General features: G+C 55.7%; 1 pseudogene; it reads left to right on the forward strand.

The window, feature by feature from the left end:
• The first annotated feature begins 11310 nt into the window (after positions 1 to 11310).
• LOC143410313 (podocalyxin-like protein 2) overlaps positions 11311 to 15343 on the forward strand; it is a 67290-nt pseudogene continuing 63257 nt past the window's right edge.

Raw genomic sequence — 15343 nt, forward strand, 5'->3', positions numbered from 1 at the left:
CCGATTGGGTATTTTATTTAGAGGTGGTCACAGTCGCTTAGTGCCTTTTGCTGAGGCTGGCCTCCACCTTGAGATCCTCCTGCCTCAGCCTCCCGAGTCGCTGAGATACTGGGCATGTGCCACAGCGCCCGTTAGACTTTTTAAGTGGGCGCCTTTGACTGCTTAGGTTCCTACCCGTGGTACCTCCTGTCTGCAGATATTTTCCTGGAATTCTGTCCTGTTGTAGAAGGACTCACAGCTCCTACTTGAGTGCTTATGATTCCTGTGATAGTGTGGCTTCTGTCCCCCAGCGGGACATGAGGAATCTGCCACAGGGCACATGGATTGTTCACCACTTTTACTCCTGTATTAATTAATAGGATTCTTGTCCCGGGTTATGTTCCCACAATGCTTTGTACATAATTTTTTCTTTCTGTAGTTCAGATTTTTAATAAAGTTGAATAAAATCGAAACCTTGGTATCTATTGGCCTCTGCTCTTTTATTTTTTCCTACTTTTTTTGTTCCCAGGGATGGAACTCGGGGAGCTTCATCCCTGAGCCCTGTCCCTAGCCCTTTTTATATTTTATTTAGAGACAGGGTCTCTCTGCTGAGTTGTTGAGGCTGGCCTCTACCTTGCGATCCTCCTGTCTCAGCCTCCCAAGCCACTGGGATGACAGGGCGCACGCCTGGCCGTATTTCATGGTTCCTTGTGAGCAATGTTCTTTTCATGAATTTCTCAACACAACTGAATTTAAATTATGATGTGCTCTTTAACCCTGGAGTTGTTTAGAAACATGCATTTTGGATCATGATTTCCTCTTCCATCAATTCAATCTCTTTTGCTTTTTATTTTTCAAGCAATCACCATTTCAGATCCACAGGCTAATCTGGCTGTACTGTTTTTTTTTTTGTTTTGTTTTGTTTGGGGGGGGGGGTGTTCCTGTCATTCCCAGGAACTGGACAGCAGGGTAGAGATTCCTCAGAAAACTGGGAATGGGACCCAGCCTCCCCACTCCTCAGTTTATACCCAAAGGACTTGAAATCCGCACACGACAGGGACACAGCCACATCAGTGTTTATAGCAGCTCAGTTCACAATAGCTAAGCTGTGGAGCCAACCTAGGTGCCCTTCAACAGGTGGATGGGTAAAGAAACTGGGGTCCATATACACAGTGGAATATTACTCAGCCATCAAAAAGAATGAAATGACGGCATTTGCTGGTCAATGGATGGAGCTGGGGACGATCACGCTGAGTGAAATAAGCCAGTCCCCCAAAAACAAAGGCTGAGTGTCCCCTCTGATATGGGGACACTGACAATAGGGGGGCAGAGAATAGCAATTCACTGGATGAGACACATGGGAGGGGAGGGGACTGGGAGAGACAGGGGAATGAATGGTCGTCCCTTTCCCATGTTCACATAGGAACCCACAACCAGGGACACCCCACAGCAGGTCCAGCCACAGGAGTGGAAGATGACCCCTTTTTTTTTTCTTTTTTTTTTGGTACCAGGGATTGAACCCAGGGGTGCTTAACCACCGAGCCCCGTCCCCAGCCCTTCTCCTTTTGTATTTTGAGACAGGGTCTTGCGAAGTTTTTTAAGGCTCTGCTAAGTTGCTGAGGCTGGCCTCCACCTTGTGATCCTCCCGCCTCAGCCTCCTGAGCCACTGGGATGACAGGCGTGCACCATCATGCCCCAGTGGAAACATGAATTGCTTCTGGGTCCCGTCCAAACTTGTCATGCTGACATTGGAGATCCTGTACTATCTGATCTTCGCCTACCTGCCTAGGATCCACCAAATCATCTGGGCCACGGAGTTTGAAGTCGACCCCAGGGTAAAAGAAGACATAGAGTTCTATGAATTAAATTATAAGAATGTCTTTTTTACTGCGTAAATTCTCATTTTACGGTCTCTGTTTTCATCTTGCCATCCATTGCCACTTTTTTCTACCTAAACTGTGGAACCAACCTAGATGCCCTTCAATAGGTGGATGGATAAAGAAAATGTGGTCCATATACACAGTGGAATATTACTCAGCCATCAAGAAGAATGAAACAATGGCATTTGATGATAAATGGATGAAACTGGAGAAGGGTCTACTTACTTGGTCCAGAATAACCAAGAATGTCGTTTCTCTTTCCCTTCTGTCCCTTGAGCCTCCTGATACTCACAACACAGGTGTCCTCCACTGTCATGTGATGCCACCTTATGCCCACATCCCTTCCTTTGACTGAAACCCACTCTCCTCTATACCTCTGCTCCTGCCAATCCTATTTCTCCCCAGGATTTATCCTGCAAGACTCGTGTGAGATCATCTCCCGTGATACACACCGCGGGGAGGGCTGAGGACACATTTCACAAGCCTATTTGACACAAGGTGGCGCACGCCTGTCATCCCAGCGACTCAGGAGGCCGAGACAGGAGGATCGCAAGGTGGAGGCCAGCCTCAGCCACTTAGCAAGGCCCTAAGCAACTCAGGGAGACCCTGTCTCTAAATAAAATAGAAAAAGGGGCTGGGGACAGGGCTCAGAGGGTGAGCACCCCTGGGTTCCATTCCTGGAACCCACTCACTCCCCCCCCCCAAAATAGAAGCAAACTCAACCTCTGGGCTCTAAGTCTGGTCCTTGGCTGTGGCCTTGGCCCAGAGTCCTTCCAATCCAAGAGCCCGGGATGGGTGGTCACCTGCACGTTGTCATCAGTGCCAGCTTCTCTTTAGTGCTGACCGGACCCCCCCAGGTCCCCCTGCCCAGAGCACCCAGCGCAGCAGCAGCAGCAGCAGCAGCAGAAGCAGCAGCAGCGCACACTCAGCTGCCAGGCGAGGTGCGAGGCCCGGGATCCAGCCGTCGAGGCCCCGCCCCCCGAAGCCTCCTCGGGCGCTGATTGGCCGCTCCGACGCGGGGGCGCTGCGGAAGGGGGGCGGCCGCCCGTGCACCCACCTCGTCTTGGCGGGGGGCGCCCGCGGCACGCGGCCGGGTGGGGCCAGGCGTGAGTGACAGCCGCGCGGGCCAATGAGGAGAGCGCGCGCCGCTGCCGCCGCCGCCGCCAGCGCGGTTCCCTGACGCGGGCCCGCGCCAGCGCGGTTCCCTGACGCGGGCCCGCGCCAGCGCGGTTCCCTGACGCGGGCCCGCGCCAGCGCGGTTCCCTGACGCGGGCCCGCGCGCTGCGCCGCTACGGCTGCTGGCGGCTACGGCTGCACCGTGGGCCGGCTGCTGCGGGTCGCCCGGCTGCCGCCACTGTTGCTGCCGCCGCTGCTGCTGCTGTTGGCCAAGGGTGAGCGCGGGCGCCGGCGGGGCGGGACGGCGACGCGGGCAGCCAACAAAGGCGCCGCGGGGCCGAGGCCGCTTGTGTTCCCCCGGGCCGCCCTCCCCGCGCCGGGGACAGGGCGTGGGCGGCCACGGCGACCCCCCCCCCAGCGGCTGCCGTGGCCGGCGCGGGGTGGGCGTGCGGTGACACACGCCGGTGTCCCCGGGTCCCCGCCCCTCCGGCGACCCCCCCCCCCTAGCGCTCCGAGCGCCGCCCGCCCGGGAGGTGACAGGTGCGCCTGTTGCGGCCGAGGGGCGTGTGTGCGCGTGCACGGGCTGCAGGAGCGCGCGGCGACATTCACGCCGGGACGCGGGGGGCCACTCGCGAGGATCCCCGGGGCGGGCGTGGGGGGGCTGCAGGCCCCACGAGCGCTGTCCTCCAGCCCACGGGCAGGGGTGACACTGACATGGCCACGGCCGGGGGTCCCCATCCATAGCCTCCCAGGGCACGACGGGGTGGGCGGGTGACAGCGGGGCGGGACACCACGGATGCGCGGTGTGAGGAAGGGACGCCCGGGCGCTGGCAGCTGGCGGGGGCCAGCGGTTCAGCAAGGGACAGGAGCCGGTCTGCAGAGCTGGGTCACATCAGGACGTGTCTGAAAGGCCACGTGGTCAGCCCCAGAGGGGGGGACCTTCCTTGCTCTGCGGCCAGGCGAAGGTGCTGGCAGGGGGTGTGCACGGTGGCAGGGCTCCCTCGATGGCCCCGGGGGCCTTCCTTCCAGTGGGCACTGCCGCCTGTGACCCCCAGCGGCTCTGGAGGCTGAGGCAGGAGGATCGCCAGGTGGAGGCCAGCCTCAGCCCCCTTAGCGAGGCCCTGAGCCACTCAGCGAGACCCTGTCTCTCAATAAAGTCTAAAAAAGGGCTGGGGACAAGGCTCAGGGGTCTGGTGCCTCTGGGCTCAGTCCTTGGGACCAAAAGAAAAAAAAAAGCCTGTCCCCTCCTCCCCTGTCGCCTGCTCCCTGTCGCATGCTCCCTGTCCTCCGGGCCCGACAGGCACCGTGGTGGGTCCTGCAGGCAGTCGTGGAGGTGTGTGAGTGAGGCTGGGTGATAGTACCCGACCGTCTCTGTTGTGGCTGACGCCAGGCTGTGAGGGCTGCGTGACAGATGCCGCTGGCCACCTTCCAGGCTGGCGCGAGCCCAGGCCTTGGGGAGGATCTGGATTTCAAAGCTGCCAATCACGGGGAGGTGGGCGTGTCCCTGACGGTGGAAGTCCCACAGGGCCCGGCTGCAAGGTTGCAGGCACCGAGGTGGACAGGGGAGACCCCACTGTGCAGCCTGGGCCCTGGGGTGTGGGTGTCTTTGTGTTTTCAGCCTCTAATTCCTCAGCCTCTCTTATGGGCCTTTTTTTTTGTTTCTGAGTTTGGGTTAATACCCCCATTCTCCACCCCTGTCTTCCTTCTTCTCTCACCTTCTGTCCCCGGAATGATGAAGTGACACATCGCAGGTGCTAGAGGGAAATACTAATCAGTCACGCAAAGAGTGTGATTCTGCAATTTTAAGTCAGGTGCGATCTCAACTAAAGCAGGTATTATATTATTATGACTATTGTTATTATTATTATTATTTTAGTACCAGGGATTGAACCCAGGGCGTCCTTAACCCCTGAGCCCCGTCCTCAGCCTTTTTTATGTTTTGTTTAGAGACAGGGTCTCACTGAGCTGCTTAGGGTCTTGCTAAGTAGCTGAGGCTGGCCTCCAATTTGCAATCCTCCTGCCTCAGCCTCCCAACTAAGTTGCGGGGATTACAGATGTGTGCCCGTGTACCCAACAAGGCAGATTAATTATTAGGCACAAAATGAACAGCAGAATGGTGTTCTCTGCCCCTATTTTGGTGTCATCTCATGGTAGGCGAGTTTGAAAAAGGAGGAGCCTCTAGTAATTACCTAAATAATTACGGATTGCCAAAGCTTTTGAAAATATCAAGGTCTATATAAAGATGAAACAGTCATTGTAAGGAAAAATAAGTTCAAGAAAATGAAACTGGGCTGGGGTTGTGGCTCAGCTGTAGAGCGCTCGCCTGGCATGTGCAAGGCCCTGGGTTTGATCCTCAGCATCACACAAAAATAAATATATAAAATAAAGGTATTGTGTCCAACTACAACTAAAAAATAATAATAATAAAAAAAAGAAAATGGAACTGTTTACTGAAAAAGGGATGAAAGACCAGGAGAATACCAGGTTCCTTTTTTCAACAGGATTTCACAGTGCCACCTGGGTGTGGTGTCACATATCTGCAATCCCAGTGACTCGGGAGGCTGAGGCAGGAGGATCGCAAATTGGAGGCCAGCCTCAGCCACTTAGCAAGACCCTGTCTCAAAATTTAAAAAAAAAAATAGGGCTGGGGATGAAGCTCAGTGGTCGAGGACACCTGGGTTCAATTGATAATACTGCAAAAAACTAAATAATAATAATTCCTATCAGACCATCAGGAGAGGAACTTGGGGCTTGACTGGCTGAAAGAGGGTCAGAGAATGGAGGCTGTCACCTGAGAGGTGGTAAACAGGGTTCCTCTGCTCAGGACAGGAGGAGTTTGGGGGAGTTGTAGGTGCTTCTGCGCAGCCGGACCACAGCCTAAATGGGATCAGCATCCTCTCCACCACACTTCATTGAGATGTGACAGAGACACTTGGAGATTTCAGGAGGCAACTCATATCCCAACCTTCCGTGGTTTTTTAATATTTTAAATTAATAATTGGGGGGTACTGGGGATTGATCTGGGGGATCCTCGACCCCTGAGCCCCATCCCCAGCCCTATTTTGCATTTTATTTAGAGACAGGGTCTCCCTGAATTGCTCAGGGCCTCGCTAAGTGGCTGAGGCTGGCCTCCAATTGTGATCCTCCTGCCTTGGTCTCCCTCGTTGCTGGGGATGACAGGTGTGTGCCACTGAACCTGAACTCAGAGGTTGTTTTAGCGGGTGAATTCCAGGATGCTTGAGAAGAATAAGTTGGGGTTGGGGCGGGGGCTCAGGGGTAGAGCGTTTGCCTAGCATGTGGGAGGCCCTGGGTTTGATCCTCAGCATCACATGAAGATAAATAAAGGTATTGTGTCCAACCACAACTAAACAATATTTGAAAAAAAAAAAAACATTTAAAAAAGAAGAAGTTACCTTTTATTTAAACAAGGCTGAAGTGAGCTTTTCCGACATGCTGGAGTGCGTAGCTAAAGATGAACTGCAGCCTCTCCACCTTTGGTCGCTCAGGGCCACCGGGAACATGCAAAATGTGCATTGTTTAATCATCACCAACATTTCTCATTAAATGACTTTTTTTGTTGTTCCCCAAATGCACTAATGAGATTTTCCTGATCTGTCTCTTATAGTTTCGTTCCTTGCCATCCATGTTACTCAACCGTGGAGATGTATCCCCTGCAAAAGAGGGTTATTATCACAGCTGGTGACTTGTGACCCACCCTGTCATCCCAGCAGCTCCGGAGGCTGAGGCAGGAGGATCGTGAGTTAGAGGCCAGTCTCAGCAAAAGCGAGGCTCAAGCCACTCAGGGAGACCCTGTCTCTAAATAAAATACAAAATAGGGCTGGGGACGGGGCTCAGGGGTCGAGGGCCCCTGGATTCAATCCCCGATACCAAAAACAAAAAAATCTGGTAATTTAACTGAGGACAGAGATCGTTGTCATCTTTTGTCTCCTGAGAGGGCCTCGCACGCTGCTTGGCCCGGAATCATAGAAGCTCAGAATGACAGGTGGCTCTGTGTAGCTGACCGTCTAATACAAATTGGCTGGCCTCCAACTTGTGATCCTCCGGCCTCAGCCTCCCCAACTTGCGATCCTCCGGCCTCAGCCTCCCCAACTTGCGATCCTCCAGCCTCAGCCTCCCCAACTTGTGATCCTCTGGCCTCAGCCTCCTGAGCCTCCAAGATTACAGGCAAGTGCCACCAGGCCCAGCTCCTGTAAGACATTTTTGTGGGGAAAACGTGCTAATAACAGGTCTCCTGTTCACTTGCCATTTGACCTGGACCCCAGGAGGCCTTAGTGGTTTCGACTGTGAACCCAGAGGTTGGGTCTGGTCCTTATCTCTGGACCCAGCCCTATCCTGTGCCAGGAACTGTGGCAGGCCCTGGAATTCCAAGTGCCAAGGGACACCTGGAGGACAGGACCTTGTTCAGGGTGGTGTGTGGACAGAGGCGGGCCACCCACCCAGGGGAGCCTCCAGCGAAGGCTGTCAGGCGCTGAGGCTGCAGGCAGAAGGCCGGATTCGCCAGGAGAAAGGTGGCGGGCAGCGTGTATCAAGATCCAGGAGGCTCCCAGACTGTGGGGTCCAGGAAATTGCTAGAAGCTCGGCTCATCTGCAGCTCAGAGAGGGGCTGCGGAGAGCAGAGAGAGGGAGGGAGACCCAGGGTGAGGAGTCCCTGCCACTTTAAAGAGTCTGGCCTGCGTTGTCGTGGTCTTGGAGCCTCATTTGCATTTCAGATTTCTCTGAGCTTTGTTACTCAAAGTGCGGTCTAGGGACAGGCGAGGCCTGCAGACCCCATCCACAGCCCAGAGCCCAAGCCCAGAGTGGCAGGTGATTCATACACACCACCAAAGCCGAGGGGGGTTGGAGGAGCCGTGAGTTTTTTGGGGAGGTGCTAAAAGAACTCCTGTAGAGGCCAGGAGGCCGGAAATGTGTCCAAAGCCTCTCCTACTCCTCCTCTTCCTTCTTCCTCTTTTCCTACCAGGGGCCCTTGACCCCGGAGCCCTGTCCTCAGCCCTGTTTTCTATTTTATTTAGACAGAGGGTCTCACTGAGTTGCTCAGGGCCTCGGTTTGGTTGAGGCTGGCCTCCACTTTGCGATCCTCCTGCCTCAGCCTCCCAAGCTGCTGGGATGACAGCATGTGCCACTATGCCCTGCTGCCGTGGTCCTCTGGACGGCTTGGCTTTTGCGTTCAGGTGGGGCAAAGCCAGAGGATGCCTGTCTGAGCTCAAGAGACCATCATCAAACATCCACTAGGTGCCTTTGAACTTTGCTCCATCCCTAGTGTCCAGGGCACGTCAGCACCTGCTGCGACCCTGTTGCTGTGAGGTCTCTGTCAATGGACGAGTGGGTGCATGGATGGGTGGGGGACAGATAGGTGGGTGGGTGGATGACAGAAGGCAGTCACCACTCAGGCCTCACTCGGATCTGCAAGGAGAACTCCGTTATGATTCTCTGGCTGTATCCGTCAGCTAGTTCTGCGTAACAAATCACCCCCAAATTTAGTGGCTCAGCGCAGCTGTTCCTAGGTGTGACCCCTGGACTCCGGCTCCAGGGTGGGGTCTCGCCCTTCTGTTTAACAAGCCCCCCAGGTGCCCCCGTGCCCTGTGGTTCCAAAGGCCCCGGCGCAGGACAACACCTGTGTCCACCCTTGCATCTGCAGGAGGGCAGTGCAGGTGGCCCTCAGCCAGGGGTTCTTGGGATTTGGGGGACTCCTTCCAGTTTGAGTTGGGCAGTGGCTCGTCCTTGCCTTAGCTGGGACGCTGGGACCAGTGGCCGTGTTTTCCGTGGGAGGTCACTCTGCAGGGCCAGCCCCGCTAGCCCGGCCCAAAGCCCTGGGACCATGGAGTGTCACAGAACCCTCTGAGTCTGCCCTTGGAAAGGCCACCTCCCTCCCCTCGGCCAGGGGCTCAGAGAGGCCGCAGGTCAAGTTCAAGGGGGGCTTCAGGTCGTGCTGGGGAGCCGTGTCCCCAGAGGTCATCGGGGGTCCAGGGCTGGGCACTGTGTCTACCACAGGAATGGGGGGACTCTAATGAGGCAGGTTTTGTGGCGGCAGGTGACACCCTGTCCCTCTCCCGTCTGCCTGTTGTGGTCTTTCCAGGGCTGGGGAGCCCCACGACAGCAGCCAGGCCCCCCAGCGATGGCAGAGGGGGTCGGAAGGGAAGGTCCTGAGAGGCCTGGGTAGAAAGGATCGGAGGACCGAAGTCCACGTGCGTCAGGCTGCTCCATCCTCACGTCACCAAAAGCCCTGGCCAGACCCACTGCGGGGAGGAGAGCTTACTTGGAGTCTGGTTTTAGAGGTTCAGTTTGTGGTCGGCGGACTCCACAGCCCTGGGCCTCAGGTGACGCAGGACATCATGGCAGAAGGGGGTGGAGGAGGACAGCAGCTCAGGACATGGCCACCAGGAGGCAGAGAGAGCCCTGCTCCCCAGGGAGAAAACAGACCTCAGACGCACGTTCCTGGGGGCCTCCTTCCCCAGCCTCGCCCCGGCCTGGCCTCCTTCCCCAGCTTCCCCCCAGCCTGCAGCTGTTCCTGGCTCATCCCCAGATGAACCCACTGACTCGTCCCCACCTCTGGCCACGGAACCCAGTCACCTCTCAGCCTTCCTGCACCATCTCACACATGGACCCCTGGGGGCACCTCCGGTCTCAGCCACAGTGCCACCCATACCTAGGGACAGAGGACTGTCCAAGGAAGGTGGACCCACATCGGTGGCTGTAGCTCTGGGGCTCTGAGGACCTCGGCTCTGAGAACCACCCCACCCAGGCGCCTGGCTCTGCATCTGAGTCCCTGGTGTGGACGCGGGGTCCGGTGCTCGGAGCCAAGCCCACCTGGAAGTGGCACCGTAGACCTTGACCGTGGTGTCCCCGAGCACCGGAAGCCTTCTGGGCAGGGAACGGCCACAGAGCAGGCACTGGGGGAGCAAGGTCACTGCCTCCCCAACTCCCAGCCTCGACCCAGGGCCTCCCTGCAGCTGTGACTTGGCCTCCTGGAGCTCAAGGCCCGTGGATGACGATGACGATGATGATGATTTGGTCCCAGGGATGGAACCCAGGGGCCTTTAACCCCTGAGCCCCGTCCCCAGCCCTTTTTATTATTCACTTAAAGACAGGGTCTCACTGAGGTGCTTAGGGCCTCACTTAGTTGCTGAGGCTGGCCTCCACCTTGGGATCCTCCTGCCTCAGCCTCCTGAGCCACCAGGATGACAGGTGTGCACCACTGCATGTGGCCTCTGTCCCACGTTTCTACCTGTCACCCCGGCGCTTGCTCTGAAGCCACGTGGGCTCTCAGTGACCTTCTTTACTCAGTCAACCTGTCGTTTTCTGTCTTGGAAACTCTGCTCCTGACTCCTCCCCTGGCATCTCTCCCACCGCGGGGCCAGGCGCTGCCCTTGGGGGGGGGTCCTTCTTGGTGCTGTGATGGGTCTGCAGGGTGCAGAGACCCCTCAACCCCCGGGATCCCTAGTTTCTGGTAGAACAGTCTGAATGGTCCTGTTTCTTTCGGGGCCAGTCGCGGTCTCAGGATCTACCACCCCATAAGGTGGCGGTGGAGGTCAAAATTCAGACACTGTTTGCAAAGCATTTAGCACATGATCCCAATAATATTAGATTTTTTTTTCTTGTACTGAGGATTGAACCCAGAGGCACTTTACCACTAAGCCACATCCCCGACCATTTTAATTATTATTTTGAGACAGGGTCTTGCTGACTGGCTGAGGCTGGCCTCCAACTTGCAATCCTCCTGCCTCAGCCTCCAGATCAGCTGGGTATACAGGCGTGTGCCACCGTGCCCAGCCCAGAGGGGGCCAAGTCAACTGAGTCCTCTGTCCCCTACCATTTCCCTCTATCCCCCCTTAGCCACTGTCACATGGAGGTCTGAGCAATTGGTCCTTTTTTGAAATGAAGATGGCATCTTAGAATCCTCGGGCAGCCCTTGGGTATTCAGAGATGTCATCGAAATCCCCGGCCTCTGGCATCTTCTTTGTGACAGGTGATGGTTAGAGACAAAAATCTAATCCCAGTGGCCTGGGAGGCTGAGGCAGGAGGATCGCGAGTGGAGGCCAGCCTCAGCAGCTTAGCGAGGCCCCGAGCAACTCAGCGAGACCCTGACTTTAAATAAAAAACAAAAAGGGCTGCGCGGTGGCTGAGGGGTCAAGCGCCCCAGGGCCGCCCTTGGCCTCTCCTAACGTCCGGCCTTTGTGTCCGCACAGGAGTGTCCCTGGGTTCCCATGCAGCCGGGACCGATGAGCCTGGCCCCGAGGGCCTCACGTCCACCTCTCTGCTGGACCTGCTGCTGCCCACCGGCCTGGAGCCGCTGGACGGGGAGGAGCCCAGTGAGTCCATGGGCCTGGGAGCCGGCCTGGGGGCCCCCGGCTCGGGCTTCCCCAGCTACGAGAGCGAGGAGTCCCGGATCCTGCAGCCGCCTCAGTACTTCTGGGAGGAGGAGGAGCTCAACGCCTCCAGCCTCGACCTGGGGCCCACCGCAGGTAGCACTTCCACGGGCCCCTGCCAGCACCCCCTGTGACCCCCACCGAGGTTCACCACAGTGCCGTCCGCGGGACACCAAAGCCAAGTCCGCAGGAGTCTGTGCTTCTTTAATACTAACCACTCTTTATTTAGTGAGGCCCTATATTGTGTTCCCTACTTTTTTTTTTCTGGTACCAGGGATTGAACCCAGGGGTGCTTAACCCCTGACCCCCATCCCCAGGCCTATTTTGGATTTTATTTAGAGAGAGGGTCTCACTGAGTTGCTCAGGGCCTTGCTAAGTTGCTGAGGCTGCCCTCCACCTGGCGATCCTCCTGCCTCATCCTCCCGGGCTGCTGGGATGACAGGCGTGCACCACTGCGCCGGCCAACTACTTTCATTTGCATTATGGGTAATATTTGACACACTCATCTTTTAAGCTTGACAGTGTCTTTCTTTCTAGATGTTTCTAAACATTTTTGCCTGTTTTTCTTTGCTTTATGACGAGTCTTTGCATCACTGAAATATGCACTACTCCCTTCCTTCTTCCTCTAATCTACCGTAATTGATTATGGCGCATGGTGTAAGGTGGGATCTCATTGCCCTCTCCCACTGAGACCTGTCACCACGTGGACCCGTGTGGAAGGACTATTAAGCAGTTTCCCTCCCGGGTCTGGGAGTCCCGGTGGGAGAGGCCGCTGCGCCTCGTCCTTCCTCATGAGGCCGCAGGGGGGCGCTCGGGAGCCCCGCTACCTCCCTGGGTCTGCTGATCTCCGTGGGCTGCCCCAGGTCTCCTGAGGAGAGTCACTGTCATTCCTTGAATCTGAGCCATGTCGCCATCTGGAGGCCTCCCCGTGGCTGGTCTGTTCCTCATCTCAGGTCTGCACACTCCTCCACGCCAGCCCCATGCGACCCTGCAGAAAAACTGACAGAGCCCCCCTTTTTTAAATTATTTTTTTGGTTCCAGGGGTGCTGAACCCCTGACCCCCATCCCCAGCCCTATTTTGGATTTTATTTAGAGACAGGGTCTCGCTCAGTTGCTTACAGCCTCACTGAGTTGCTGAGGCTGGCCTCCACCTAGCGATCCTCCTGCCTCAGCCTCCTGAGCTGCCGGGATAAACAGGCATGTGCCCCTGCGCCCTGCTTGGCACATCATTTGGGAGTGAATTTTTCTTTTTTTAAATGTCAGAGCAGATCTACAAAAGCTGTAAAAGCAGGCGTGATTAATATCTTGGTTGTAGCTAAGGACACTGGGTTACAGAGATTTTAAAGTGACACTGAATCACACAGAGGCAGAGCGAAGTCCCAAGCCTGAGGTTTCCGCTTCAAGGTCGGCTGCCCTTTCTTCTGTGTGAAGTCATTGGCTTCAGAGGGCTTCAGTCCTCCCCCTCTGTAGTGAAGTCTGGAGGCACCAGATCATCAGGACGGCCGTCTGCCAGACCTGGAGATGCTCTGGGCACAGCAGACCCTCTTTGGACTGTGTCTGTGAGGGATGGTCCCCAGCTCTGGGCCATCGCACACTTACTGGGGACGATCACCAGGAGCGATGGGCAGATACCTGTAGAGCCAAGTGACAGGAGCATCCAAGGAATCCCTTTTACCCTACACTGGAGAAAAAGCAAGCCCTACAATTTTTATTTTATGCTGGTAATACAGAGCAGATTAAAAAAAATTAAATGCAGCCAGGCATGGGGTGGTGCACCCCTGTGATCCCAGTAGCTCGGGAGGCTGAGGCAGGAGGATCGCAAGGTGGAGGCCAGCCTCAGCCACTTAGCGAGGCCCTAAGCAACTCAGTGAGACCCTGTCTCCAAATAGAATATAAAAAGGGCTGGGGACGGGCCTCAGGGGTTAAGCACCCCTGGGTTCAATCCCTGGTGCCCCCCCAAAAATTAAGTGCAAATAAAAGAAGAAAATAAATTTACCCATAATCCCATCTCGCAGAGTCATGAATGCTGCATGTTGGCGTCTCTCTGAGGGTTTCTGTCCCTTGTGGCAAACGTGTCTATAAAATAGGCCTTCAGCTGGTGCCAAAGGTCATCTGTGAGAGGGTGGCCATCCTGGAGGCCGGGAGCCCGCTCTGCATCCCGCCTCGCCAGCACAGGGCACGCCTCTCATCCCAGCAATCTGGGGGCTGAGGCAGGAGGATCGTAGGTTGGAGGCCAGCCTCAGCAGCTGGAGGCGGGCTGTGGCTGGAGGAAGTGGGTTCCTGGAGGCAGCACCTTTGGGGTGTATATTTGTCTTCTTTATCAGTGCATCATAGTAGTGGGACTCTCTGTTCCACATCCAGGACAATTCTGGCCTTTTCTTCTTATGGTGACGTGAACTGAACCAAGGGGCACTTTGCCACCAGCCCACGTCCTTAGCTCTTTCATTTTGTGTTTTGAGACAGGGTCTTGCTAAATGGCTGAGGCTGGCCTCCAACTTGCGATCCTCCTGCCTCAGCCTCCCAGCTGCAGAGCTAGGGGTTTAGTGTCACCAATGGAGAGAACACACTTACCAGGACCCTCCAACACTTAAGATACAGGCGTTAGGACCTTAGGAATCATGGATCGCGACATTCCCATGTGATTTGCCCCAAACCCCAAGCCAGAGGGGTTAAGGGGCTTACAGAAGTGTGGACAGGTCAGTTAGTGGCTGAGTCCCCCCATGGCCAGGTACTGATGTCAATAGCATGACCAGTGCCACCAACGAGGTTAGAGGAGGAGCCAGACACTGGAAGGTGGCCGGGGGTGGGGGCGTCCAGCTTCGGAAAACTCGGCCTCCAACTGAGCTGTGGGGGGTGCTGGCCTCCAGGATCTCCCCAGCTTCGTGGGGTCAGCGGGGAGCGCACCCTCCACACGCCTGGTCCAGTCTGTCGACTGAGCCGGGCTCTTCTGGAAGGTCCCCAACTCTGTCAGTGCCCACGTGCCCCCCATGAGCCAGGGCTGGCTGCTTCTGTCACCAGCCCCCAACAGGGGCCCCGATTCTCCCGCAGGGGCCTCTCCTGAGGTTTTTCTGGTCATCGCGATTGCTGTCACCTACATTGCTGTCCCAGGGACCTTCAGACATGAGATCTCACAGTGTAACGGACCCTTCCTTCCTCCTCCCTCCCTTCATCCCTCCCTTCATGTCAGTCTGTGTGGCTGGCTGGCTGGCTGTCTGTCTCTCCCCCAGTGCTAAGGATGGATCCTAGGGCCTTCCACATGCCTGGCCACCACCCTACCCCTGAGCCCTGTCCCCAGCCCTTGTTATATTTTACTTAGAGACAGGGTCTCACTGAGTTGCTCAGGGCCTTGCTAAGTGGCTGAGGCTGGCCTCCACCTTGTGATCCTCCTGCCTCAGCCTCCCAAGTCACAGGTGTGCACCACAGCACCCAGCTATGCACTGAATTTTATTTTTGAATCGATCTATTATAAAGTTCTTACTTATATTGAAGTAAAGAATTTTTATCCTTTTATGTATTTGTTTTATGGGTATAATTTCATATTGAATCTGAAAATATTAAGATGTTTTCCTTTTTTTTCTTTTTTTTTTTTTTTGGTACCAGAGATTGAACTCAGGGGTACTTAACCACTGAGCCACGTCTCCATACCTTTTTTATGTTTTATTAAGAGTCAGGATATCACTTAGCTGCTTGGGAGGCTGGGGCAGGAGGATCACAAGGTGGAGGCCAGCCTCAGCAGCTTAGCAAGACCCCGAGCAACTCAGGGAGACCCTGTCTCTCAATAAAATGTAAAAATGGCTGGGGACATGGCTCAGGGGTCGAGGGCCCCTGGATTCAATCCCTGGGACTAAAAAAACCAAGAGCCAGACCCCTGTGTTCTGTGTTCACCCTGCCCTCCTCCCCAGCCTCATTTCCCACTCTCGCCCCACATGACCAAGACTGATGCGTCCCTGTCCCTGTAGGCAGGTGATAGCTCTTTCCTGTCGC

Source organism: Callospermophilus lateralis, chromosome 11, assembly GCF_048772815.1.
Source record: "Callospermophilus lateralis isolate mCalLat2 chromosome 11, mCalLat2.hap1, whole genome shotgun sequence".
Lineage (NCBI taxonomy): Eukaryota > Metazoa > Chordata > Mammalia > Rodentia > Sciuridae > Callospermophilus > Callospermophilus lateralis.